Below are 26999 nucleotides of genomic sequence, written 5' to 3'. Positions count from 1 at the left end.
GAAATGTGTGTACAGAACTGTTTGTTGCCACTGTGTGAAAGCAATAGAGTGGAAACAATTTAACTGTCTGTCACTGGAAAACTGGTTTACCAAATTATACCATATTCCTAATATGGAATACTAGGTAATCATTAAAGTGAGACAGGTCTTTATACACAGATATGAAAGTATGCCAAGAAAGACAGGCACATAAAAACATATGTCTACATGTCCACACAGAGAGGAGGGGAACTATAGTGTTCAGCAATACATATGCGACGTTTCTGTTTAATAATTTTCTTGGCTATAGAGTATCTTCTAGAAGGATTTAATGATGATAGTGGTTGCTTTTTGGGATGGTAAATAAGTCTCTTTCTGGGGGATAATGACAGACAGAAAACATACCCAACATTGTTCACTCTTTCCATACCCAACATTGTATATCTTTTCAATTTTGTACTATGTGTGTGCACTGTCTAGTAAAACATAAGTTAATATTTTAAAGATGAAAATGTAAAGGGACACACTGTAGAGTAAAGGCATGACTTCTCACCGTGCCCCAAGTCCTACCAAGGCCTAAAGAAGATTTCATGGCCTACGGCTGTGAAGAGATCCAGCGACTGGCTCTGGGAGCCTGCCTGAGTCTTGTTTCTCACACACTCATGCACTAGACCGTGGGTACTGACTTACGGGATCATTAGAAAAGAGACGGTGTCTTCACCTTGGGGTTCAGCATCCTTCACTGAACACCCCTGGTTTTTTCAGTCATGGATAAAAGAACTTGGCTGTTAGAGTGAGTCAGACCTGAGATGACTCACCAGGTACTCCTCTTAAAACATGTCACTCATGTTTCCTACATCCATAGGAGAGCAGCTTATTCACAAGGTATGCGTGGGACTTTGACATTAGCTGCAGATACAGCTGGGGCTGAACAAACATTCATCCTTCTCTACCCTGTCTCTTTACTTCCTCACTATCACCATTCACCGTTTTCTTCCTTGATCTTTATACTACTACCCAGGTGGATGTTCCCTGAATGATTTTTCTAGTGCAGCGATTCTCAGGGAGAAGCAGCTGCAGCTCTGGTGGATATATGGTGGCATCAGAGATACACCATCACAATAGGAGAAAAGTGTTACTGGCATCTGCTGATAAAGACAAGGGCTTCTGCTCAGCTTCTCTCCATACACTAACTAGCAAAGATCGTGCAGTCTAAAGTTCTAGCCATATTGAGGCTGAGAAACTCAATTTAAAGTGTTTTTATAAAGCTCCAGGTGGTCTTTGTACAAATTGGCAGGATACTGCATTTAAGAAAATGATTTAATTTTAGAGAAGCCCATAACTGAGCTCACTAAGGAAAACAGTAGTTTCCACCAGTGCTCTGTTTTCGTGAACCTGAGTCTATCTTTAAGCAAAAGAGAATAGGAAACTGGGGGAAAGTGATTGCTACATCTTTGTTGTGTGTTTGCTTACTCTAATTTTATTTGAATAACATTTTGATTTACACTGTGACTTGCAATACTGTTTATGATAGGGTTTCATGTAGAAACGTTCCAATACCAGAGTGTCTGCTTCCATCTGCCATTAACTTAGTGCCCTCTGCACCACTACCACCCCACCCCTTCATGGTAAGCTCAATTCTAGAGACCAGTTCTCATGCTCTTTGCCTTTGGTCATTTGTTATTCCCTTACTTCGTTTCTTTATATCCCATGGATGAGAGAGATCATTCTCTTTCTGTCCTTCTCCTGAATAGCTTCCCTCAGGGTGATAGTCTCCAGATCCATTCAGATAAAGGCAGATTGCATTTTTTGTCACATAGCCGAGTACTATACCATTTTGTATGTATACCACAGTTTCTTTGACAAGTTATCTGGTTTGGGACACTTGGAGCTGCTACATCTTTTATTTCAAGAACTTGGGAAAACTACCTATGCCCCTGAAGTAACTTTGCATCACTGACCTATTATTTCTGTACAGCAAACCACTGGAACTGTAGTGATTTACAACCAAGAGAGCGATAGCACAGTGGGTAGGGCATTTGCCTTGCACGCGGCTGACCCAGGTTTGATTCCTCCGTCCCTCTTGTAGAGTCCAGCAAGCTACCAAGAGTATGCCGCCTGCACGGCAGAGCCTGGCAAGCTACCCATGGCGTTATATTGTTACTCGATATGCCAAAAACAGTAACAAGTCATCTCACAATGGAGACATTACTAGTGCCCGCCTTGAGCAAATCAATGAACAATGGGAGGGCAGTGCTACAGTGCCAGTGCTTAGTTTACATTCTTTTAAATAAGACTTCTTTGGTTTGGGTCAGACTGAACTGGCATTAGTCAGCTCAACTCACCACTCAGGTAGGCTCAAGACCAACTGCTACCCTGCAGAATGGTGGGTTATTGTATTAAATGTTACCTTGTTTGTTAAGCGGCAGAAACTAATGAATACAATGGACAATTGGCTTATTTAAAATTTCTGCTTGGGCATTCCTGGCAATAGTGCTGTTACAGACAGTCTTATAAGTGATTCATCCACATGTGCATATAGTTTTGTTGAGTTTAGGAGTAAAAAAAAGGCTGTTATAGCTTCTCCATTCTTAAAGTACCAAGTAATTCACACATATAAAGTTTTGTTTTCCTTCCATAACTTCCCTTTGTTCCTTTCAGTTGCAGCAATTGCTCTGGGTCTGTTTTTTTTTTTGGAAGGGGGAAATAAAAGCAATTGGCAGGAAGCTGATTCATGGTGATTTTCCTTCAATGGGCTGGAGCTCAAAGTTCTGGCACCCTGTCTGCCATCTTTCCCACAGTGAAAACATCATCTTCCATTAGATAAAAAATACCTTTTCATTTTGTCTACACAAAGAACTGCTCTCAAAACATTTCTGCACTTAAGAGGGAGATGTCCAAGAGCGCAGAATAGAAAAATAATCTCTCAAGCATGTAAGAATATAAAAGCTATTGTGGTTTATAAAAATCACACTTCGATGACTAGGACAGAAGCTTTGTCAGATTATGAAGCAGGACCTTAAAGTAGTACATAGGCCAAAAAAACTGCTAATTCCTCGTGGGTATGGTGAATGTATAGCAGGAGGAAATGTAGGAAATGTAATCAGTCAACAAATATTTATCAAGAGCCAACTGCATATTGAGTGCATATTTTTAATTCCTTGGACGTTGAGAAAGAAGAGAGGAGGGTGATGAGCTCAGCCTTGGGTTAAGGTACCAGGACTGAATCCCCATTATCAGAAGTTTCTCATCCAATTATCATTCCTTAAGTTATTTTCTTCAGTGAAACTCCTCTTTTTATCTCAAATACTAAGAAAATACATGGCTTTGGGCCTTTCTCTACCTACAAGTGATTTACTAGATGTCATTAAACCCATAGACCTTTTTATAGTCCTCCTCTGATTTGACTATTTGACTTCATAAAAGATATGGCCACTGTATACTACTCAGTACCCTTTAAAATCTTTACTACTCATTTCTTCAACAAAACAATACTTTACTGATTTTCTTCCTACTTTCTGGACTCACTGTAACCTAAAATAGGTACTTTCTCCTCTACCAAGATATTAATCATAAATTTCTCAATCCTTGATCCTTGGTCCTAAGGATCTTCCCTTCCTACTCACCCTAAACAATCTCAACCACACCTTTACTTCAGATATCGAGAGCTCTCAAATTTTTTTCTCTACCCTACTCTTCAAATCCGTGCTCCAGATTTCCACCACTGGCCCCTAGGATACCTCCTCATGAAAAACTCTAGAGCACAGCAAACCAAATCCATAAGTGACCAAAACAAGCACCATCCTTGATCCTGGTCTGTTTCTCACCTCATTGAGATGAATCATCATTCATCTGAGGTACAAAGTGCTTACACCCTCCCACCTCTCTCTTACTGAAGCTTCATTACAAAGCCTTACCAAATCCTATTGCATTTGCTTCTGTTTCTTCCACTTCTCTTCATTTCCACATCGCATGCACTATTGCAATTGTCTGCCTCAACTATTAGTCACTCCAATTCATCCTCTATACATTGCAGCAGAATTCTCTTCTCAATATATAAATATAACCACACCAATTCCCTTTCTTAAAGCCAGAAAAATGTCCCCATGGCTTCAAGGATCAAGACCACATTATTTGATATAACCTAAAAGGCCCGTGTGATAAAGTCTCTGCCTGGTTCTCCAGCCTCTGTGTCCCAACTTTTCTTTAGTTTCTGGACTCCAGATACACTGAATTTATTTTGTCCCCTTTAAATTGATCTCCTACTTTTGCACATGCTTTTACCTCCCCATAGAAATGTCCGTGTTCTATGCCCAGAATTCAGGAATGTTCTTACAGACATTTTCAAAGAGAACCAAACAAATGTTTGTTTGTTGCACTTTATAAAGTGGTGCTGGGACACCACAGCCTCGTGCAAGCAAGGTCTGGCTCTCCCACTGAGCGTCATCCCCAGGTCCGAGGATGGTGAAAAAGGGTATTCTGCTGTATTATCTGAGTGGGGCCACTATAGTCATAAGGATCCTTAAAAAGAAAATAGGGATGCAGGAGGGCCAGTGTCTGATACAGAAATAGAGATGAAAGTAGAAGTCAGGATGGCTGAGGTGCTGGCTCCTGTGCAGGAAACTAAGCTGTGGTGGTGGGGACTGGCATAGTGGATGCACTGCACTCACAGGGAAGAGGTGGCAGAGGCAGGCAGTGCACCTCAACAGACATGCCCAAATTAAAATATGAGAAGGTACACAATTATGTCCACCAAGGAAGCAGAAATTGGGAGGAAGTCACAGTAGACAGAGCTGGAGATCAGTGGGAAAGTTCAAAGCTTAAGTTCCTCTTTGTGGTTTTTGTCTCAACTGACCACTTTGCATCTGAGTGACAATTTCTTGTCCCATATCCCATCAGACATTTGCAACATTTGCAATCTGTATATTGTGGTATATCTGGACCTGTACTCCAATAAAATCCAGCAATAACTGGCAGAACTCGGAAACAGTATCACCCAGGGAACTCCAAGTAAATAACAAACTGTTACGAGTTCTGCCTTTTGAGTTGAGAAAACTGATGAGGCCTGAAATGAAATCCATCTACCAAGGACATGGTGAATGTCTACCCAAACCAGGACATAGCGAATGTCTGAATCTGGGGCAGAAACGAGTAGGTTACTCAACTATTTGATGATAACTTGGCAGTTTTTACCAAACAGCTGCCTCCACGATCGTAGCTCATACTACGATGGAACCGGATCAAACAAGGTCCACAGCTTTGCTCCCCATCAAGTTCTGCTATGTTCTCTGTGACAACTATGCCCCCCCAGTAGTTGTAAAGCTACTTCCCATTATGGGTGCTCAATTGGCCATGTTTCAGCAAATTGTGAGCTGCAATGCAGTCATCATCCGTCTCCAGGTGATTGAAACTGAGTATATTACAGTGTTGTTCTTGTTGAACTGAAAGATTGGGGCTATAACAAATTCTTCAGCCTGAAATTCAGAGCAAGGACCATGTGGGAACAAGAATGAAAGCACATGGGCGGGTGCGCCATACTCAAGACAGAGAAATTCACTCTGGTTCGGAAACACACTGTTGAATTCAATCAGCTAGCCATCACATGGCTAACTAGGAAGGGTCGGAAGCCATGTGAATCAGGTCATGGGATGTGAATACTGAGATGTGAAGTTGTTTCAGACAATGATATTCTCCTCAGAAGTGAGGATCATTGATAAAGCTTCAAGAAACCTCCAGTTCAGCATGGTGGAAGAATTCGGGACTGTCCCATTGATGTGATGTGCGGCTCTCAATTTCTCCCAGATTCTGGTGTTGTGGAATACCTGAGTGTAGCTGGAATAGAAACCAAATATAAAGACTTCAAGGAACTGAAATATAACAAAATTGTCACCAATCTTAGCTGCTCAGGAGATTCAGGACGGCTCCCAGGCAAATCTCCCGTGATTTCAAGCTCAAGAGTGTCTATGAGCAGGGTGTCATGCCTTATATCAATTACACATTTGATGTCAAGGGAATCTTCCACTCAAAGCTGAAGACCTTGGATGTCCTGGGTCCTCTGGAACACTAATGGCTTGTGGAGAGTATCACTGGCCGCCCTTACCTACTCCACCTTCTCATTCCCTCTGATCACTTCTCCCTGTTTACTCAACTTGGGCTGGACTGGCACTCCCTTTTCTTTTTTTTGTCACGTATTTTTAAAATTTATTTATTTTTAATTAGTGAGTCACAGTGAGGGTACAGTTACAGATTCACACATTTTCGTGCTTGTTTTTCCCTCATGCAATGTTTAAGAGCCCATCCCTCCACTAGTGTCCATTCTCCACCACCCATGAACCCAGTATCCCTCCCACCCCTCCCATTCCCATCCCCCTCACCCCACCCCGCCTCTGTAGCGGGGCATTCCAATTTGATATCTCTCTTTCCTTTGGGGTGTTGTGGTTCCAAATAGGGATATTGAGTGGTCATCCTGTTCAGTCTCTAGTCTACTTTCAGCATGCATCTCCCCTCCCTCACAGGATCTCCAATCGCATATTACTTGGTGTTCCCCTCTCTATCTGGGATGACTTTCCCCCAGCGTGTGAGGACTGCTTCCAAGCTATGGAGCCAACCTCCTGATATTATATACTACTATTCTTGGGTATTAGTCTCCTACTCTGTTGTTCTATATTCCACAGATGAGTGCTATCTTTCTATGTCTGTCCCTCTCTTTCTGGCTCATTTCACTTAGCATGATACTTTCCATGTTGATCTTCTTATATGCAAAGTTCATGACTTCATCCTTTCTAACAGCTCCATAGTATTCCATTGTATAGATGTACCAAAGTTTCTTTAAACAGTCATCTGTTCTCGGGCACTCGGGTTTTTCCAGATTCTGGCTATTGTAAACAGTGCTGCAATGAACATATAAGTGGCACTGCCTTTTCTGCATCCACATCCTGGGCTGGAAGTAGTTCCAGCCTCCACCTCCCAAGCAGAAGGTTGTCCCGTCACTCACCTCTTTTGGTCTGGGAAGAAGCCTATCCCTTCCCCACCACAGAAAATGTACGGCTTTCTCCACAGAAATCCATCAAAAGTTGAAGCTAAGGGAGTGAGGTATAGCCATAAAAAAGAAAGTCTGATTCTTGGACTTGGTTTTCATCTTGAAGCCTGGTGCTAGCAGTGGCCAACTTCTATCTGAGCCCAATCTGCTTTTATATGCTGTCAGACAGGGATGGATTAGTATGTTTTCACACTGTTTTGGCATGTCACAAGTCATTTTCCTGCTTCTGCTCCCCCCAGTGGAATATTTTCATGCCTTGAAATGTTGGAATTTCCCAGAATCTCTTTGCATAGAAATCAGTAGCACTACTTTGCTGAGGCCAGTAAGAGCATCCGTATCTTTCTCCCACTGGGACAAGCCTTCCCCTCTTTTCACAGACTCATTTATGAAACAATAAAATAAAGATAGAGAACTTTTTTAAAAAAGGATGTTATGTGGGCTTGCCTTGAAGATAGAGAGAGAGGTCAAGAGCCAAGGAATGTGGATAGCTTCTAGAAATGGAAAAAACAAGGAAATATATTCTGCCCTCAGGCCTCCCAAAGGAACACAAGCCTGCCAACTCCTTGATTTTATTTTTTTCATATTTTATTTTTTGAATTTTATTAGATAGCAAGGCACTATGATTTACATAATTATTCTTAGCTGAGATTTTTATAGTACAATGTTTCAACCCAACCACCAGTGTCAACTTCCCTCCACCATGTCCCCAGACACTCTCCCATGCCCTAATCTGCCTCCTTGACAGGCACATTTTTTAAATTTGATTGTTGTAGTTTGGATTTTGTATTTCCGGCATTATTAGTCCTGTAGTTTAGATATACACATATACCCTCTCTCTGTACTACCATGTGCTGTAGGCACCTGAAATTGCCTTGCTACCACCCAGCCATGTCTTCTTGTCACCCTCACCCCCAATTAGAGGTCTTGGGGTTGGAACTCCTTGATTCTAAGACTTCTGAACAATAAAAGAATCAACTGTTATTATATTATGTCACTATGAGGTAATCTGTTACAGTAGCTTTAAAAATTGATTTGCCTCTCTTCTTCATCAACTGATCCAACTTTCCTTCTAATCTCAGCTCCATGAAGATGCCCTTTCAACAATTTGATTGGGGCAGAAATACTTTTCACAGACTTTTTTGGATGAAGCAAATTTTTTGTTCAGCTTTTGTCACAACTGTGCAGTACGTGCTTATCCAGCTAAATGTTCCATTAGAGGAGGCACCACATCTCTTTCTGAAAATCTTTTTGTATGGCACTGAGTAACCCTTAATATTTTTAGAGCCTGAACAATAGTACAGTGCATAAGGTGCTTGCCTAGCATGTGGCTGACCCAGACCCAATCCTTGGCACCCAGTAGGGTCCCCCAAGCCCACCAGGACTGACCCCTTAACATAGAGCCAGGAGTAAGCCCTGAGCACAGCCAAGTGTGACCCTAAATGTTTTTGAAAGGATATAATAAAGCTTTAAGAATGTCTTTATCATAAAATGAGTTTCCCTTATAGCAAAAAGAAGTGGCAGTGCTGGACATTAAGAATAGGTGCCAAAATTTATGAGAACAAGCGAGTCTCCAACAACCAACTCTTCCTGGGAAAATTTCTAAATGCATTTTTATTTATTTTTTTTAAACTTCTGTATTATTTATTTCATATATAATGTTAAAATTGTTTTTTTTTAATTTTTTATTTTTTTTATTGAATCACCAAGTGGAGGGTTACAAAGTTCTCAGGATTATGTCAGTTATACAATATTCAAACACCCCTCCCTTCACCAGTGCCCATCTTCCATCCCCAACCCCCCCAGTATATCTGCCGCCCCCTCCCACCTCCCTAGTCCCCACCCTTGTACGTGATAAGTTTCACTTCATTTGCGCTTATCTCGATTACATCCCATATTTCAACACACAACTCACTACCGTTGCTGGGGTTTCCCCCCAAAAAGAAAAATACAGTCCTATTGCCAATGAGGCATTTGATAATTCTCCATTACTAAGCATATAGAGATATTAAGTCCTGCTGTTTGTTACATAACTTTTCTTTTTCCCCCTTGCCCCGCGCCACCGAGTTCACGCCTGTTTAGTAATCGCCACGCTGTCTGACAAAGGGAAAAAAAACCGAAGAGGATGGTTATTTCCCGTCATCAGCCGGCGTGGGGCTCTGGCTTAGTTGATAGTCTAGTAGAGTGTCTGGAAGCAGTTTCTGGAACCAAAGCTCTTGCGCTGATATCGGCTCCGGCTCGAGATACCACCAGCGTCCCGCTGGTCCATGTACCTAATTTTTCCCCTTATTTCCCATTCCCACGCCACCAGGTCTGTTTGCTTAATGGACATCACACTATGTTTGACACCACGCCACGTTTCTTCCCGAGAAAGAAGGATATTTCTTCTCAGCCGGCGTGGGGATATAGCTTAGTTCAGTCTAGAGAGATGGCTACCATTTTGATTGCCTTCAATATTTCAACAAAATACTTACTATTCTTGTTAGGATCACCCACAAAAGTCCCACCCATTAAGAAGGAACCATTACATACTGCTGATACTAAGATGACATTAGGTCGCGCGGCCGCAGCAGCGGCCGCGCGGTTCTGGGTTTCTGTCTAAAGTCCAGGGAAAAAGTTGAAGGAGAGAGAGAGAGATTTCCGCACGGGGGACCTGGCGGAGACTCTCAAGTCACATACTGCAGGTTGCTGGTGGGCTGCCGGTGTCCCAAGCAGCTCCATCCTCTTCGTCAGTCATTCTGGGGGTGCGGGCGCGGAGAAATGGGAAAGCCCACGTGGCTGCACTCTCTTTAAGTGTCCGATGTGGGCGGAGACCGGTACTTCCCCGCCCTCGATCCCCCGCCAGCCGCGCCGCGCACTTGGGTGCGTCTCTCCATTTTGTGCTCAGAAGTGGGGTAGATGCTGTGCTGTGCCCAGAGGTTGAGGGGAAGAGAGATAGATTAAAGAAAAAAAAAAAGAGAAACGCCAGGCCCCCGCTCGGGGGACCTGGCGGAGACTCTCAAGTCACATACTGCAGGTCGCTGGTGGGCTGCCGGTGTCCCAAGCAGCTCCATCCTCTTCGTCAGTCATTCTGGGGGTGCGGGCGCGGAGAAATGGTTTATTTATTTTTTTTATAAATTTAAATTTTATTGAATCACCATGTGGAGGGTTACATAGTTCTCAGGATTATGTCAGTTATACAATACTCAAACACCCTTCCCTTCACCCGTGCCCATATTCCATCACCAACCACCCCATTATACCTCCTGCCCCCTCCCGCCCCCCCAGTCCCCGCCCTTGTAAGTGATAAGTTTCACTTCGTTTACGCTTTATCTTGGTTACAGTCCATGTTTCAACACATAACTCACTATTGTCGCTAGGGTTTCCCCCCAAAAAAGAGAAGACAGTCCCACTGTCAAGGAAGCATTTGATGGCTCTCCATTGCTGAGAATGTAGAGATATTAAGTCCCGCTGTTTGTTACATAACTTTTCTATTTTTTCCCCCCTTGTCCCGCGCCACCGAGATCACGCCTGTTTAGTAATCACCACGCTGCCTGACAAAAGGAAAACAAACCAAAAAAGATGGTTATTTCCCGTCATCAGCCAGTGTGGGGCTCTGGCTTAGTTGATAGTCTAGTAGAATGTCTGCAAGCAGTTTCTGGAACCAAAAGTAATACGCTGGTATCGGCCCTGGCTCGAGATTCCACCAGCGTCCTGCTGTTCCAAGTACATGATAATTTATTCCCTTGTATCCCATTCCCACACCACCAGGTCCGTGTCAGCTTAATGGACATCATACTATGGTTAACGCCACGCCGTGTTTCTTCCCGAGAAAGAAGGATATTTCTTCTCAGCCGGCGTGGGGATATGGCTTAGTTCAGTCTATAGAGATGGCTACCACTTTGGTAGTCTTCAATATTTCAGCACAAGATTTACTATTCTTGTTAGGATTTCCCACCAAAGTCCGATCCGTTAAAAAGGAACCATTTCATATTGGTAATGATTAAATGACAATAGGTTGCGCGGCCATGGCAGCGGCCTCTCGGCTTTGAATTTCTGTATAAAGTCCAGGGAAAGTACAGCCAGAAATTACACGTCGCTACAAACTTTAACCCTATTATGGTCCCCCCAAAGTCCAACCCATTACAAAGGAACCATTTCATATTGCTGATGATTAGATGACATTAGGCTGCTGCGGCCGCGCGGTTTTGGGTTTCTATATAAAGTCCAGGGAAAATTCAGCCTAAAATTCTATCGCTACAATCTTTTACCCTCTAACAAAAAACTCAGTACTATTGTTTGGAGTTTCCCCCCACGGTAAGCCCTGCCAAAAAGGAACATTTACACGTTGCTGACAATCAAGAGATATTAGGTCGCGCGGCTGCAATAGCAGCGCGCGGTTTTGGATTTCTATATGAAGTCCAGGGAAAATTCTTTTGGTAATTGCATCACTTGCTGGCAGCGCCTGGGCCAGTAGCTCCGAGCACACAGTTTGGAGGCATTTTGGGGGCACCGCTCATGTCCAAAGTGGTTCAGTTGCCTCCGGGGTCGATCTCGCGCAGGGCCGGAAAGGAGCGTCCCCACATGGCTCTGTGCTTAAATGTCGGCCAGCACAGGGCGGATCCGGAAGTCCCACCCCATCGGCTTTCCCGGGCTTCCTGCATAGTCTAAAAACCGGCTATTGCCCCGCTGCGTTCAAAAAGAAAGAGTTGAGAGAGAAAAGACCATACCCCGCCGGCAGCGCCTGGGCCAGAAGCTCCGAGCACACAGTTTGGAGGCATTTTGGGGGCGCCGCTCGTGTTCAAAGTGGTTCAGTTGCCTCCGGGGTCGATCTCGCGTGGGGCCGGAGAGGCTCTAAATGCATTTTTAATTCTTCTAAAAATGAGAACACTCATGCTAAACTGTGGTGATCATGCCATCCTTCAGACCAAATTTGGTAACAAATTCACATAAAGAAATCACATTGAATATCATTTATGATTTACAAGCGAACATCATATATGCATTATTTTAATCCTCAAAATAATCTCCTAAAACAGACACAGCTGGATTTCTTACTATGTGCAAGAAGACTAACATTCATAGCGATGAAGCATTTTGACCAATGAACCTCAGCACCAAAAAAACCCCTCACTTGGGTATAAAAAAATCGCCTTCTTTTACTTGAAATGCATCATGTACTATAATTCAGCACATGTTGCTGAGTTGCAGTGTGCAACTGGATCTGTGCAGTGGATTTGCGTTTATCTGCTCAACAGTTTTTGGTTTTGTTTCTTTATTCTTTCATTTACTTTGGGGTTCAGGGCCATATCTGGAGATGCATAAGGCTTACTCCCATCTCTGTGTTCAGAAATCACTCCTGGTGGGCTCAGGGGACCATAGGCAGTGCCAGGGATCAAATCCAGGTAAGGCACATGCAAGGCAAGCACCTTACCTGCTGTACTATCTCTTTAGCTTCTGTTAAGCAATTCTGAATACATTGGCTAAATCCATCCTGCATTTTGTGGGTCATTTTCTACTGCACGGACTCTAGTTTTATAGAATCAAAACAAATATTTGGTTTGACACTCCGAAAGAATAGAAATTATGAAGGAGAAGAGGAAACTAGAAATTATTCCAGGGTGTGACTAAGGAGGAGAGATACAAAAATCTTTAGAAGAAAAAAGTCAAAGTACAGAGAGGCAAAATATTAGAAAGGTTGTAACATGTTACAGAAATTCTCAAGGACTGTTAATCCTAAAGAAGAAGTAAGATTGCTGAACCAGCCCAGGAAAATAAATCTTTGGGCTGAAAACTATGGGACTTTCTCAGAAAAATCGGGGGGAATAGAGTCACCTCCCTTACAGAGAGGCTTCACAGCAGCCACACCTGGCCTTCCTTCAACATATAAATGTTCCACAGCTTCTGCATCTGGTGCCATCTCCTCTATATTTCACAGTACTAACAGCCCAGTAGAAAAACAGCAAATTTGATGGGAAATTTGAGCCCACCAAGCTCAGTGAGCAAAAACAATAACACAAGAAGCCCAACCAGTTCAGTAAATCCCTAGACAATGACTTAAGTAGCATCATTGTTGGATAGAACAATGATCACAAATAGAATCTTATTGATATATTCTCTGGTAATCCCATGCACAAGCAATATGAAATAAATTTGTCTGTGCTTGCCAAAGGGGGCAATCTTGGGGAATGCATGAGATACTGGGGGTATTGGTGAATAGATGGTCACACTGGTGATAGGATTGGTGTTGGAGCACTGAATGCCTGAAAGTCTGAAACAATTCTATTATGAATAACTTTGTAAATCATGGTGTTTAAATTTAAAAAATTCTCAAGGATCAGAGCATAACTGGTGTTTAGATGGGGATAGTGAGGGATTGAAAAATCTTAGAGCAAAGCGGGAAATGATACAGGGTTGAGAAATTACTATGACAAGGAGAGAGGTGAGTGGTATAGTCCAATGGCCTGACATTTGAAAATGGAGACAATGGGGGTCTGGAGCGACAGCACAGTGGGTAGGGTGTTTGCCTTGCATGTAGCTGACCCGGGTTCGATTCCCAGAATCCCATATGGTCCCCTGAGCACCAACAGGAGTAATTCCTGAGTGCAGAGCCAGGAGTAACCCATGTGCATCACCAGGTGTAATCCAAAAAGCAAAAACTAAAAATAAAAATGGAGACAGTAGTGATATCAGTGATTCAGAAGAGAGAATGGTCTGGGGAACAAGACATAAATCACAAGAAAAGGTACCCATTCCACTCTCCAATTTAGGAAGATGAAGACAATTGGAGAGAAAAACCAGCATTGCCTGAACAGAAGTGGTAGCAGAAGATGAGTCCTAAAGAAAAGCAGACTCCACAAAAGATAAACTGAAAAATTCAGAAGCTTCAAGAAAAAAATAGATTATAAACTTAAACTTTAAATCGCATGAGTATTAGTGATACTATGACTACAACTGTACACAAATAAAATTTGATCTGAGAGGCAGCTAGGACAGAAGGAAATATTCCACTATCGTGGTTCTTAATGTTTAGTATATGGTAGGGGGAAATTGGCTCAACTATCTACAATTCTATACCTAAGAACCACTGCTGCATATATTTTATTTTCTATTGAACCATTAGTTATAAAAACATGTATGACACATATAAATTTAAAGTATATAATAAAATTCATTATTGACTCTGAAAACAAACAAATGGGACTACATCAAATTAAAGAGTTTCTAAATGGCAAAAGTAACTCAGGCTAAAATAAAGACACCTTTCCAAATGGGAGAAGATAAAGGGCTAATATCCAAAATATATAAAGCACTCACAAAGCTCAGTAAAAAGAAACCAATGACCCTATCAAGGAAGGGGAGAGGAGGTGAGTGACACATTCATGAAGAGAACATATGAATGGCCAATAAGCATTTTAAAAAGTATTCATTTTCTCTTATTAGGAAAGAAATGAAAATCAAAACAACAATGAGGTATAATTTCATTGCAATGATAATGACGTATATCAGAAACAGGGGTCAGAGAGATAGTGCAGAGGGAAAGGCACTTGCCTTGCATGCAGATGATCTGAGCCAATCTTTAGCATTCCATATGGTCCCCCAAGCTCCACCAGGAATGATTCCTAAGTGCAGAGCCAGGAGTAAGCCCTGAGCATCACAGAGTGTGTCCTACCCCCGTGAAAAAGAAAAGAAATACTGGAAACAATCACTGCTGTCTGGGAAATGGTAAAAAGGGAACCCTTATTCACTACTGGGAAGAAAGTTGTGTAGCTCAACTTCTATGGAAAACAGTATGGATATTTCTCAAAAATATATATAAGTATACAACTTTAATATTACCCAGCAATTCTATTTCTTGGCATCTACCCCCAGCAGCAAATACAACAAAAATTCATAAAGGATATATGAATTTCCTTTATGAAGAAGGATTGTACCTGCTTATTACAATAAAGTACCTGCTTATTATTGCCCTGGGATTTCCCTAAGTCTCTGCACTGAGTTCTGTTATAATCTGTTACAATCACTAGAACGTGGAAACAACCCAAATGTCTAATGATAATGAACAGACAAATGGACAAACAGGTTGTGGTATTCACACACAATGGAATACTAAGTCATATCATGAAGTTCATAGCAACATGGACAGAACTGGAGGGTGTCATGCTGGGTAAAATAAGCTAGAGGGAGAAAGACTTGTACCAGATGATCTCACACATCTGTGCTAACAGGGAAACAAGAGTTTAGATAATATCAATTGAAAATGAACTCTGGATGCTAAGAGTACAAACTGAGAGCACCAAATTAGAAAGTGAGTAGGTGGACAGGCGGTGATTCAAGGGCAAGAATGGGGGGTGGGTGATGGGCACCTTAGTGGTAAGGTGAGCTAACTTACACTTCAAGAGGACCATGAGTGTCAACACTATTGTTAACACATAACCCAAACAATATATTTTTAAAATTTTGAATAACTCCAGAGGGTAGAGAATAAAAGTGGTCAGAAAGTGATGGTATGAGCTGGAATACGCTAGCAAGTTCTGCCTTCCCTATACATTCATCACAATGTCGAAAGCTTGCCTCCGATCTCCTTAAATCAGTACTATCTCTTGGCCAACAGAGAGCCTCTCTCCTTGGACTATTCTTTGGTACTCAGCCACCATGCTGTGAGAAGTCCAAGCTCTATGTGGAAAGGTCACATGATAGTCTGGTCAACTGTCCCTGGAGATTTCCACCCAGAGCCAGCAACTGCTGTGTTCAGTATTTCAATCAAATCAAACTCTCTGATAACAGTTGCCCATGTGAGAAGCACCATCCAGTTTAACTCATTCACTCCACTGAATCATGAGAAATGATCAAATAGTATTTTAAACCATTACATTAAAATATATTTTTTGGCTTTTGGAGTCACACTTAGTGATGCTCAGGGGTTACTCCTGTCTTTGCACTCAGGAATTACTCCAGGCTCAGGGGAATGTATGGGATGCCAGGGATCGAACCTGGGTTGGCTGTGTGCAAGGCAAATGCCCGCCCTGCTATACTATTGCTCTGGCCCCAGACCATTACATTTTTAATTGGTTTGAGTATAGTAGATGAAACATGACAGCATAAAGTCAACTGGGACTAGTATAGGTACAGGAAAAGGAGGGATGTCTTTCTTTACTAACATCAGGGATAAATATTAGCTAAACTCCTCCCATCTCCCAGAGTAAGTGGAGTAATGGAATTGCCCTGGGATTTCCCTAAGTCTCTGTACTGAGTTCTGTTACAGCAATACCTTCTTTTCTGCTTTAGGTCACATTCTCTGCCACTGAGACATCCACCTATGCAAGACACAAAGCTCCAATCCTGATCTGAAGAGGAAGCATCCAGATGACTTGTGGCTTCAAGCTGAATCTTAAGACTGTTTCTACATTGCCTAAAAGAAAATCATCAGACTCCCATGGGAATTGGGACTCAACCTCACCCTTTGAGTACAATTCTCTTCCGCCTTAAAAGAGAGCCTCTGAGTGGTTTTCAGGTTAGTATAAAAAAATGCTTGAAGATGCAAATGAACTGTGTAACCATGGCAGCAAAGAAGGGAAAGAAAACAAAACAAACCAATTATGCCTATGCAAATTCATTTCTGAACTATCAAGGTGAGAGAGACCTGGGCTGTCAGCAATAATGCCTAATGGCCAATGACAAATGCAGAATGAGTCAGGCACCTGGGGGCAGCAGCCTGCCTGGCAGAGGAAGCTGGGCCTTCTGGAATCATTGTGCAGAGCTCACAGTCAGAAGGTGGCATGTTTGCGTGCCAGAGTTCTGCATTTATTATTTTCATTTCAGCTCATTTTCTTCACGCTTTCCTTGACTTTCTCTAACAGCATTTTAGACAGAGTTCCACCAATGACCTTAACTTGTCCAGTCACTACTGGCGTGGCATGGAGCAGTCCACTGCCATAATGCATCTCTGAATGACTTGGGTCTTTGGTGAACAGGCAGATAAAGGTAGGTCTTGAGTAGGCCCAAGATTCTGCATATTTTGTTTGGTTGGGTTTGGTTTTGGTTTTGGATCACACCTGGCAGTGCTCAGGGCTTACTTCTGGCTGTGCACTCAGAGGCTACTCCTGGAGGGGTACAGAGGACCATATGTGGTACTGGGGATTAAACCTGGGTCAACAGCATGCAAGGCAAGTACTTCAACCCCTATGCTACCCCTCCAATTCCTGATGTTTTGCAATACTTACAAGCTTCTCTAAGAACCACACCTTTAGGAAAGGTAAAGATAAAGAGTGAACTGTATATCCACCCATCTGGGTTAAGTGGATAACCTTTTTGTGGATAACCTTCAAAAAGCAACCTGGCCTTTTCTGCACATCTTTATTTAAAGATGGGGGTCACAGAGGGCAGAACAATAGCTCAGCAGGTAGGGTGTTTGCCTTGGATGCAGTCAACCCAAGTTCTATCCCTGGAATCCCATATGGTGTCCCCCAAGCATTGTCAGGAGTAATTCCTAAGTGCAGAGCCAGGAATTACTCCTAAACACAAACAGGTGTGACACAGAAAACAAAAAATGGAAATGATACAAACAATAATATCAACTTCTAAAGGACCTTGGGTGACCTAAAAGAGTTTATGTACTTAAAATGTTTACAGAGAAATTAATCCTAGTAGATAATAAATATTGACTATTATAAGCTCAGTGCCACCCTCAAGAATGTCATGTGACGACTGGAATGGGAAGGAATGGGAGTGAAGACAGACGGTCAGCAACTACACCACCTCCACTCCACTGATGACATCATTCTAACAATACCAAACATTAGCCAAGTGGCAAAAATGCTGGCCGACTTTGACCACGAGTGTGGAAAGGTCGACTGCAGCTGAATCTCAGCCAAACGATGTTCATGAAAAACGAACTAGTCCCTGACACTCCATTTGCTCTCAATGGAATGAACATCTCCAAATACAGCAGCTATGTGTACCAGGGTGGAGAACTCAATACGAGGAACAACTTGGTGCCAGAACTGCATAGGAGGAAGAGAGCAGTGTGGCACGCCTTCAAGAGCATCGAAGAAGTGGTTAAGAGGACAAAGAACCTCCAGCTCCGGGCACATCTTTTCGACTCCACTGTTCTTCCTGCACTAACATGTGCCTCAGAGACCTGGGCCCTATGCAAGCAGGATGAGAATGCTATTAGGGTATCCCAAAGAGGAATCGAAAGAGCTATGCTGGGAATATCATGTCTCACTCAAGTGAGAGAAAGAATCCTGAGTTCTGACCTCCATCGACGGTCAAAAATCAGGGATTCTGCCTCATTTGCCAAGATGCAGAAAATCAGATGGGCCGGACCCATAATGCATTTTAGAGACGACCGCTGGACTAGAGCTGTTACAGACTGGATTCCACGGGACGTCAAGAGACTGTGTTGCCGTCCACCTACGAGATGGTCAGACGTCTTCATCAAAACCCTGAACAAACGGTTTGAGGCTCTTCGTGTTCCTGGAGCAACAGATACCATTGGACTACACTAGCACGCAACAGGGACAAATGGAGGAGTTACTGGCGCCCGCTTGAGCAAACTGAAGATCAACAGGATGACAACTGATACAAGTGATAAGCTCATGTGGCTTATGTACTAGTGAGACATTCTTAACATATTGGAAATCATATTAATATCTGCTTTATCTTCATCATAGATATTAATTCTCCCAACTCGTGAGGAAATTGATCCCACTTTACAAAAAGAAAAAATCATATACTTGATGACATCACAGAGCTAGCCTAAACAGAATTTGTAGACAAGCTGCCTGATTTCAGAACCCAGGGCAGGGATATATATATATATATATATATATATATATATATATACACATATATATATATAGCTCAAGGGTAGAGCACTTGCTTTGCATGTGTGAGGCCCTGGATTTAATCCCTAGCACTGCCAGAAAAATTCCCACAACATCTATGCTGTGAGAGAGAAGAAACTATGGAACTATCCATGACTATATCCCCATGAGACTAGCACAAAGTCACTATATATTAGGAACTGAAAAATGTGTCAAGGACTCTCTAGCACTACCAGCAGTGATCTCTGAGTAAATTTAGCCAGGAATATGTGACCCACCCAAAAAAAAAAGTATCAGATGAATTACCTAAGAGGTATTTTGCTGAAATATTAGAGAAAAGTGAGCTAAAGTTTTAAAGAATTTTAAAACATCCCCAATGATACCACAATGAGAGAGTTTGTATCATTGTGGTACCAACTATTCTCATCGCAGATAATGTTTACACAGGCCACTGAAAGATGAATGTGAATAAAGAAGATAAATGGCAAGCAAGCATTCCAAAACTACCAAATTGCATGAGGAATGTCTGACTTATATTGAAGACATGTGATCAAATGAAATTAATGCATTTGTTCACATGCATTTCATTGACAGTTTCCCCTTCTAGGGAGCTTCTAAAGGATTCTAAATCATGAACCCATGCCACAGAGCACTTTCAACTAACAAGTTAATATTAGCTTTTTTAATGGCATCATTTGATATTTAGGGTGTTTTCATTGTCACCTTGCCCAAGAATTAAGCCCAAGTAATTTAGCTGGAAGGTTCTAAATAACACAAAAAGGGAAGAAAGTAGAAATGAAACTGGAGAAGGATGGTATCCAATAAGGAGCACTTTATCATGCCATCTAACCACAGCAGATCATTGGACATGCACCCCAAGGGAAACCTCTGGAAAATGGCATAAAGCACGGCTCTCAAACTTAACATACATGAGAGGAACGGTAGTTGAAGCTAAACACCAACAGCCAAGAGCCACTGGTTGAAAGTTACTCTCTCAAAGGTGTTAATTCCTTTGCACATGGAAGTGTAGTACTCCCAGTGCTGCAGGGAAAGAAGCCATCTAACACAGAGATAGTTATGCTGGTATCTAGAAGTGAGTGGGAACCCTGACATAGAGTTCAAGGGCTACGTAGAGGAAACTAACAGATTCTGCCAGCAAGCAACTCCTTTCTACTTCCACCCAGTACAGTAGCTTACCAAGAGGGAATTATAGAACTGTTGTTCCATTGTTCATAGATTTGCATGAGCTGGTACCAGTAACGTGTCCGTTGTGAAACTTGTTGTTACTGTTTTTGGCATATTAAATATGCCATGGGTAGCTTGCCAGGCTCTGCCATGCGGGCAGGATACTCTCTTGTCGGGCTCTCCGAGAGGGATGGAGGAATCGAACCCGGGTCGGCCATGTGCAAGGCAAATGCCCTACCTGCTGTGCTATTACTCCAGTCCACCAAGAGGGAATTATAGGGACAGAAATTACATGCTTGACCAACTGGGTCTTTGGACAAAGAGTTTGCAACTGCTATACATTCTAGAATAAGGCTTAAAGAGTCCTTTTAAAAAGAGGTTCAGGAGAAAGCAAATCACATCTATTAGGCAGAGTATTAAATGATTGTATCTAAACCATTTAACCCTAAATTCATGCAAATCATTTTTTAGTTTAGTTGTGGGAAAGAGAATAGGAGGATCTGCATTTGGACAAAGAGGGGATGGTAAGAAAAAGCTCAGATGACTCATCCTGTATGTGTTACTGGGTGTTTTCTCAATCTCAAAAGGAAAGAATACAAATATTTTAGGATAGAGAAGTCCGCTATTACAGTGATAGCTGGAAATGATCACTCTGAACAAGAACTGAGTGCTGGAAGTAGGTAAAGGAATAGACATGATGTATTGCAAACCATAATGCCCAAAAGGAAAAAGAATGAGAATGAGGGAGAGTGAGCAAGCGAGTGAGCAAGCGAGAGAGAGTGAGCGAAAGAGAGTGAACACGCAAGAGAGAGAAGAGTTCCTGACATCTGACATTACAAGCAGGTTGGTGGGGTCAGGGCGGGAGGTTGGTTGGAGGGAAACTGGGGACACTATTGGTCAGAAATGCACACTGGTGAAGGGAAGGGTGTTGGAACACTGTATGATGCTGTGTGACTGAAACACAGCCATGAACAATTTTGCAACTATGTATCTCATGGTAATTCAATTTAAAAAAGAAAGAAAAAATACAAATTAAAAAAATTTAATTTTATTAAATCACTGTGAGATAGTTACAAGCTTTCACGTTTGGGTTACAATCTCACAATGATCAAACACCCATCCCTCCACCAGTGCACATTCCCTACCACCAATATCCCGGGTATACCCCCCGTTTCCCACCCTTCCCCTGCCTCTATGGCAGACAATATTCCCCATACTCTCTCTCTACTTTTGGGCATGATAGCTTGCAACACAGACACTGAGAGGTCATCGTGCTTGATCCATCATCTACTTTCGGCATGCATCTCCCATCCCAACTGGTTCCTCCAGCCATCATTTTCTTAGTGATGCCTCCTCTATTCCATCTGCTTCATGAGTGGAGGGGAGAAGAATACAAATATTTTATCAGTATTTTTCAAAGCCAATGAAGTCACGGAAATCATAATCCCTGCTGTGTACTCTCATAGCCCCATTCATGCTTCATTAAGTCAGAGGGCTCTGGTGAACATGGTGAAATAAGTCTTCACACTGGAGAGGAATGGAAAAGCAAGTGGAAGCTTCAAAAGTTTTGTATACAAGGCTTAAGCCTGAAGCCAATGGCCCCTAGTCTTCCCTTTATTTTCCTGACACCCGGGCCTTGAAACCCCCCTACTCCAGCATGTAGAACAACAAATAGACCGTCATGGCCAGTCTAATATGTCACCAACAATGATAGGTGTAAAATAGTTCTAGGAGAGTTTTTAAATGAGTCAGGTCTTGAGGAATTATAGTACAGCGGGTAGGGTGTGTTTGCATTGCATGTGGCCAATCCGAGTTTGATTCCTCTGTCCCTCTCAGGGAGCCTGGCAAGCTACCGAGTGTATCCCGCCCACATGGCAGACCTGGCAAGCTACCCGTGGCGTATTTGATATGCCAAAAACAGTAACAACAAGTCTCACAATGGATATGTTACTGGTGCCTGCTAAAGCAAATTGATGAACAACGGGGACGACAGGGAGACAGTGCTACAGTTTCTTAAACAAATCGGCACAGATGTTACTGTGGAAGGACAGTAGAGTGGACCTCAAGAAGACACAACAGACATTCATTAGCACTTGGAGTTCTACTTTTAAAGGTGGAGTTAAGATATTTCATATACTTTCAAATCTTTGTGCAATGTGACTATTCTAAAGATATATAAAAAGAGCTTAGTGAAGGTGAATTTATTCTGTGTGTCTACGCAATACTGCCTCTTTCTTTCCAACTTCTCCTTGTCATCTCTGCTTCTCCATATAGAAAATATCTTGAAAGTTTATAGTAGGTCTGTGTATATTTGCATAACATCAGTCCTCTACACAAAAATAAATCCTGAATAGATTGCACCATTGTATATATGTGTGGGTATACATGTCACATACACGGATTTATTTTTCCAAGAACAAATGCCTTAATGTTTCTTTTCCTTGAGAAAAATTACCAACTGCCAGATTCTCAAATTCCATGTGGAACTTTGCAATAACAGAGAAAATATATGTAAAAAGCCACAAAGAAATGAAATACGGTAAGAAGCCAGGTTTTTATTCCAAATACTCCTGAATTTCCAAAGATTTTGCAAGTCAAGTAGAAGGCTATTCTTGGAATGACTTTGTACTCTACAGGAGGTGAACAATCTTTGGGACACTGCAAAATGATTAAATACCCAAGGCTCATTCTTTCCCTGAAGTAAAGAGAGGCCTATGGTCATAGGATTGCTACAGAACTGGAAAAACACAATTTTGCATCAGACTTGGTGAGTTCAAATCCAAGCTGTTGTGTACGTGGGCAAGTTTCTAAATCTTCACACTTTCAACACAGGATTATCGTGAAATTATCTATTTTTTATTCCATACCTTGAATAAGGTCGGTGTCATGAGTTGCAAGGGTCCTAATATTTTATCCTACTTGTAAACTCACAGGCTGTCCTACATAGTGGTTGGGACCCTTGTAGCTGACACACAATCCCTGTGTCCATGTCCATGACAGTGACCAGATTCATGTCCATGACAGTGACCAGATCAGAATTTTTCATATCAGTTTCCAAAGCCCCAGTTCTCACACAGGGATGTGAAGAGAGCAATAAATCTTCCACCTGGATTTCTCTTTCTTGAGAAGCCAATCCGTGAAACTGAGCCACCATATTGTGAAGAAGCCCAAGTTATAGAAATGTCAAATATATGTGTAGGGCCTCAGGTAAGATCCCATGTTAATAAGCCTGTAGATGATTCTAGCTCCCATTTGCCATCACTACTAGACTCAGTGTAGAATAAACTATGTCTGATACCTCTGTACAGATGTCTACCACACAGAATCTGTGAGCATAATAAAGTCTTGTTACTGATTTTTGGCTAAGTTATTACAGAGCAACGGTTGGTCACAACAATCATTGTGGGGAGTGAGAAAGCTTTCTTAGAGATGAGCAATTGAGTCAATGTCTTTTTTAGAAAAGTGAAAAGCTTTTGTATGTCTGAAGAATGAGGAGCAAAGAGTTGTAGGGGCAAAAAAGTTCAACATGTGAACACTTTTTGACCAAACTCAGATCCCACAAACAATGAATGGTCCTATCAGGCAGGAAGAGAAAAAGAAGGCCCCAGGTTCTTCAACATCTCCAATTCACTAACTCAGCCACATTTCTACCATAATCCCAGGCTAACTGCTATACCTTTTGCTGATCTCTACTCTCCTTCCATACTTCCCTTTTTAAGAAGGTCAGCCACAGGGGGCAGAGCAATAGTACAGCAGGGAGGACGTTTGCCCTGCACACGGCCGACCCGGGTTCAATCCCCAGCAACCAGGTTCAATCCACGGTATCCCATATGGTCCCCCCACTGTCAATAGTCATTCCTTAGTGCAGTGCCAGGAGTAACCCCTAAGCATCAGTGGGTGTGACCCAAAAAGGAAAAAAAATGTCAGCCACATTAACAAGTCACCTAAACAGGAAACTAAGCTCGTCCCTATGAAACAGAACACCTCTTCTTTACTCCCAAGTACCACTGCTTTAAGCATCTTTGGTTTGTATTACAATACATAATTAATCACTTTTAATATGTTGGCCTGGGTGGTTTACAAATAGACATTCATTTCTCATGATCTGGAGACTGAGTGTCCAAGATCAAGGTCGAGGTATATTAAGTTTCTGGTGGAAGCTCACTTCCTGGTTCATAAATACCTATCTTCTTTCTCTGTTCTCACATGGCAGAAGGGCTGAGGGAGCTTTCTAGGGCCTTTGTCATGAGGGCTTAATCTCACTTAAGAGGGCTCATGACCTAATATCCTCCCATATGTCCTACCTTTAATAACATCACATTAGGGGTTAAATTTCAACATGTGTTCCTTCAAAATTCATGTTCAGTCCAGAATATATTTTTTAAATATCCATGATTATTTCCTTCTCTGGATTTACAATCTTTATAATATGGCTTTGCAATTTCTCCCATTGAGAGGTGTAATATATTTCTTTCTCTTCTCTGAACTGGTTTGTGACTTGCTTGGATCAAGAGACTGAAGAGGAAATAAGGTTACGCTGATTCTAGACCTAGGCATCAAGAGGCCTTGTGCATCTTTCTATTCACCCTCTTGGGACTCTTCCATGTGAATAAGGCCTCCTAGAGAATGAGCGATCCATCTGAGCATAGAAAAGCCATCACATCTCATCCCATACTAGATTTGATTATCAGACATATAAGTAAGCCTATTCACACTGCTTGTCACTGGTTAGGTCTCTCACATATTCCTTTATTTAAGAGGTATATCTTGAAGTAATCTCGAAAAACTATGTACCAATAGATAGTGAAAGCTAGAATTTTAGGCACTGACCTAAAGAATCTCTCCTAACTCTAAAATTTTTAGAATAGCTTCTTCTCTTAGACTTGGCAAATTCTAGCTAATCTTGTCTACGGTCTGCCCTTGTAAGTCCTGAGGCTAGTACTAGCTTTTACATTAAAGGTTTTTTTTTTAAAAAAAGAAAAAGAACATACAACATATCTATATGTACCCACACAAATCCAAAATAAACTTTACTCTCTGGAATTTTGCATAAGGTTTTCCAATTGCTGTATTAAATCATTCTTCCATTTATGTTCTCTGCTGACTTGGTTTGGGTCCCCCAATGAGTAGACTAGAGAAAGGATTTGTATCCAAATCATTAATTTAGGTGATGATCCTGGGAAACATCACAAATAGAGTGGGGAATTAAAACCAAGAGGGGACTGAGGTAGCTAATAAAGTGTGTATTGTCAAAACAAGTTATCACTGTGGGGAACTAGAACTTGTACACATTAAGAAACCGTGAAAGAGTGTAAAGTACATACTCTAGAGTTGAACTTGCATCAGTCATTGGCATCCCTGGAGGATGTTTATCCTAAAGTACTTCCGTTTGTCCTAGACCAAGGGCAAAGTAAATTCCTAATGCCAGAGAAACCCTTCAGCCAAAGAGTTTCAGGATTGATGGCTGGGGGTCAGGTCATATAAGCAAGAAATGGCAAATGCCAAGGGGATGCATTGGATACATCAACAGCAACTGCCTATTGTGCTTTGATAAGTGTGACATTTTAAAAAGTATAAAGTTTTGGGTGGGGGAGGGACACTGGGAACAATGGTGGTGGAAAATGTGCACTGATGGAGGGATGAGTGCTTGATCATTGTAAGACTGAAATGTAGTCATGAAAGTTTCTAACTGTATCTCATGGTGATCCAATAAAATTTATTTTTGAAAAAAAGTATCAAGTTTTAAGTCTTATAATCCAAGGTGAAAAGGAATATATTTGCTTTATTTCTTAAACTTCTCTCTCCACTGATGGCACTAATTATAGATATTTCCATTTTCCTTGGGAATCTTTTTCTCAAGACCACTGTCTTGAGAACGGCCTTTATAACGAAAAGCTAAACAATGATAAATCTGTCCTGTGCTGTATCAACCTCCTCCCAAGAAAGTAGCCCTCCACCTTAGGTTACAGTCTTCATGACAAAAGAACAGAAATTAATTTGAAAAAGAAAATAAATTTTAAAATGACCTACTAAAAAGTGAAAACATGATTTAATTACCCCCACCCTCAAATAAACAGCAACAACAAAAGGAGGCCTAAGAGATAATGCAGAGGTTAAGGAACTTTCTCTGCACAGTCAACCCTGATTCGATCCCCAGCACGTCTGGTCTCTTTTTTTTTAATTTTGGGGTCACACCCGTGATGCACAGGGGTTACTCCTGGATCATGCACTCAGGAATTACTCCTAGCGGTGCTCAGCGGACCATATGGGATGCTGGGAATCAAACCTGTGTCGGCCACGTGCAAAGCAAATGCCCTACCTGCTGTGCTATTGCTCCAGCCCACATCTGGTCTCTTGAACCAAGTGATGCTCTCTGAGCACAGAGCCAGGAGTAATCCCTGATCACAGCCAGGTTTGGCCTCCCCCCACCTATAAAACCTTAAAATTAACTTAATTACTAAGTTGGAGAGTAAAGACATGGGAAGTTGTCGAGTATTCATTTCTATTTCTATTTTTAATTATATCTACTATAAGAAAACAAAAATTGGTTTTCCAATAATTGAAATAATGAGTTATTTTTATTGTACCTCACATAAATGTGAATTTAATTATTGTCTCCCAGAGATGAATTTTAAATTCAAAATTCAAAAATTCAAAAGAAAAAATATTTAAATATTGCCTTAAATACACTATGTACAACATTTTTAAAGTGGTTTTTCCAGGATAGAAGAAAAATATCATTAATTTAAAAAAGAAAGTTCTCAGAAGCAGCAGCAGCTGCAGCTAGCTCTACACTGTCCACCAAAAGTCAAATTTGTGTTAATGACAATTTGAGTTCCCAATGTGCTTGTGCGCTTATAACTGTGCCCACGCTCTTAGAACCATAGGCTGGATTCTTGAAAACATGGAGCACAAATTTGTGGGAAATGAAGATAAGATCAGAGAGGGCAGGAGTTCTGTTGGACTATCTGCACCCAGATGGAAAAGGTCTC

General features: G+C 41.7%; 1 pseudogene; it reads left to right on the top strand.

Annotated features, from left to right (window-relative positions):
• The first annotated feature begins 4706 nt into the window (after positions 1-4706).
• The window catches only part of LOC101554405 (CCR4-NOT transcription complex subunit 6-like), a 78739-nt pseudogene continuing 56446 nt past the window's right edge, over positions 4707-26999 (top strand).

This window comes from Sorex araneus, chromosome X, assembly GCF_027595985.1.
Source record: "Sorex araneus isolate mSorAra2 chromosome X, mSorAra2.pri, whole genome shotgun sequence".
In the NCBI taxonomy this organism is placed as follows: Eukaryota; Metazoa; Chordata; class Mammalia; order Eulipotyphla; family Soricidae; genus Sorex; species Sorex araneus.
Note: the sequence above shows the minus strand (reverse complement) of the source record. Positions and strands in the feature narration are given on the sequence as shown.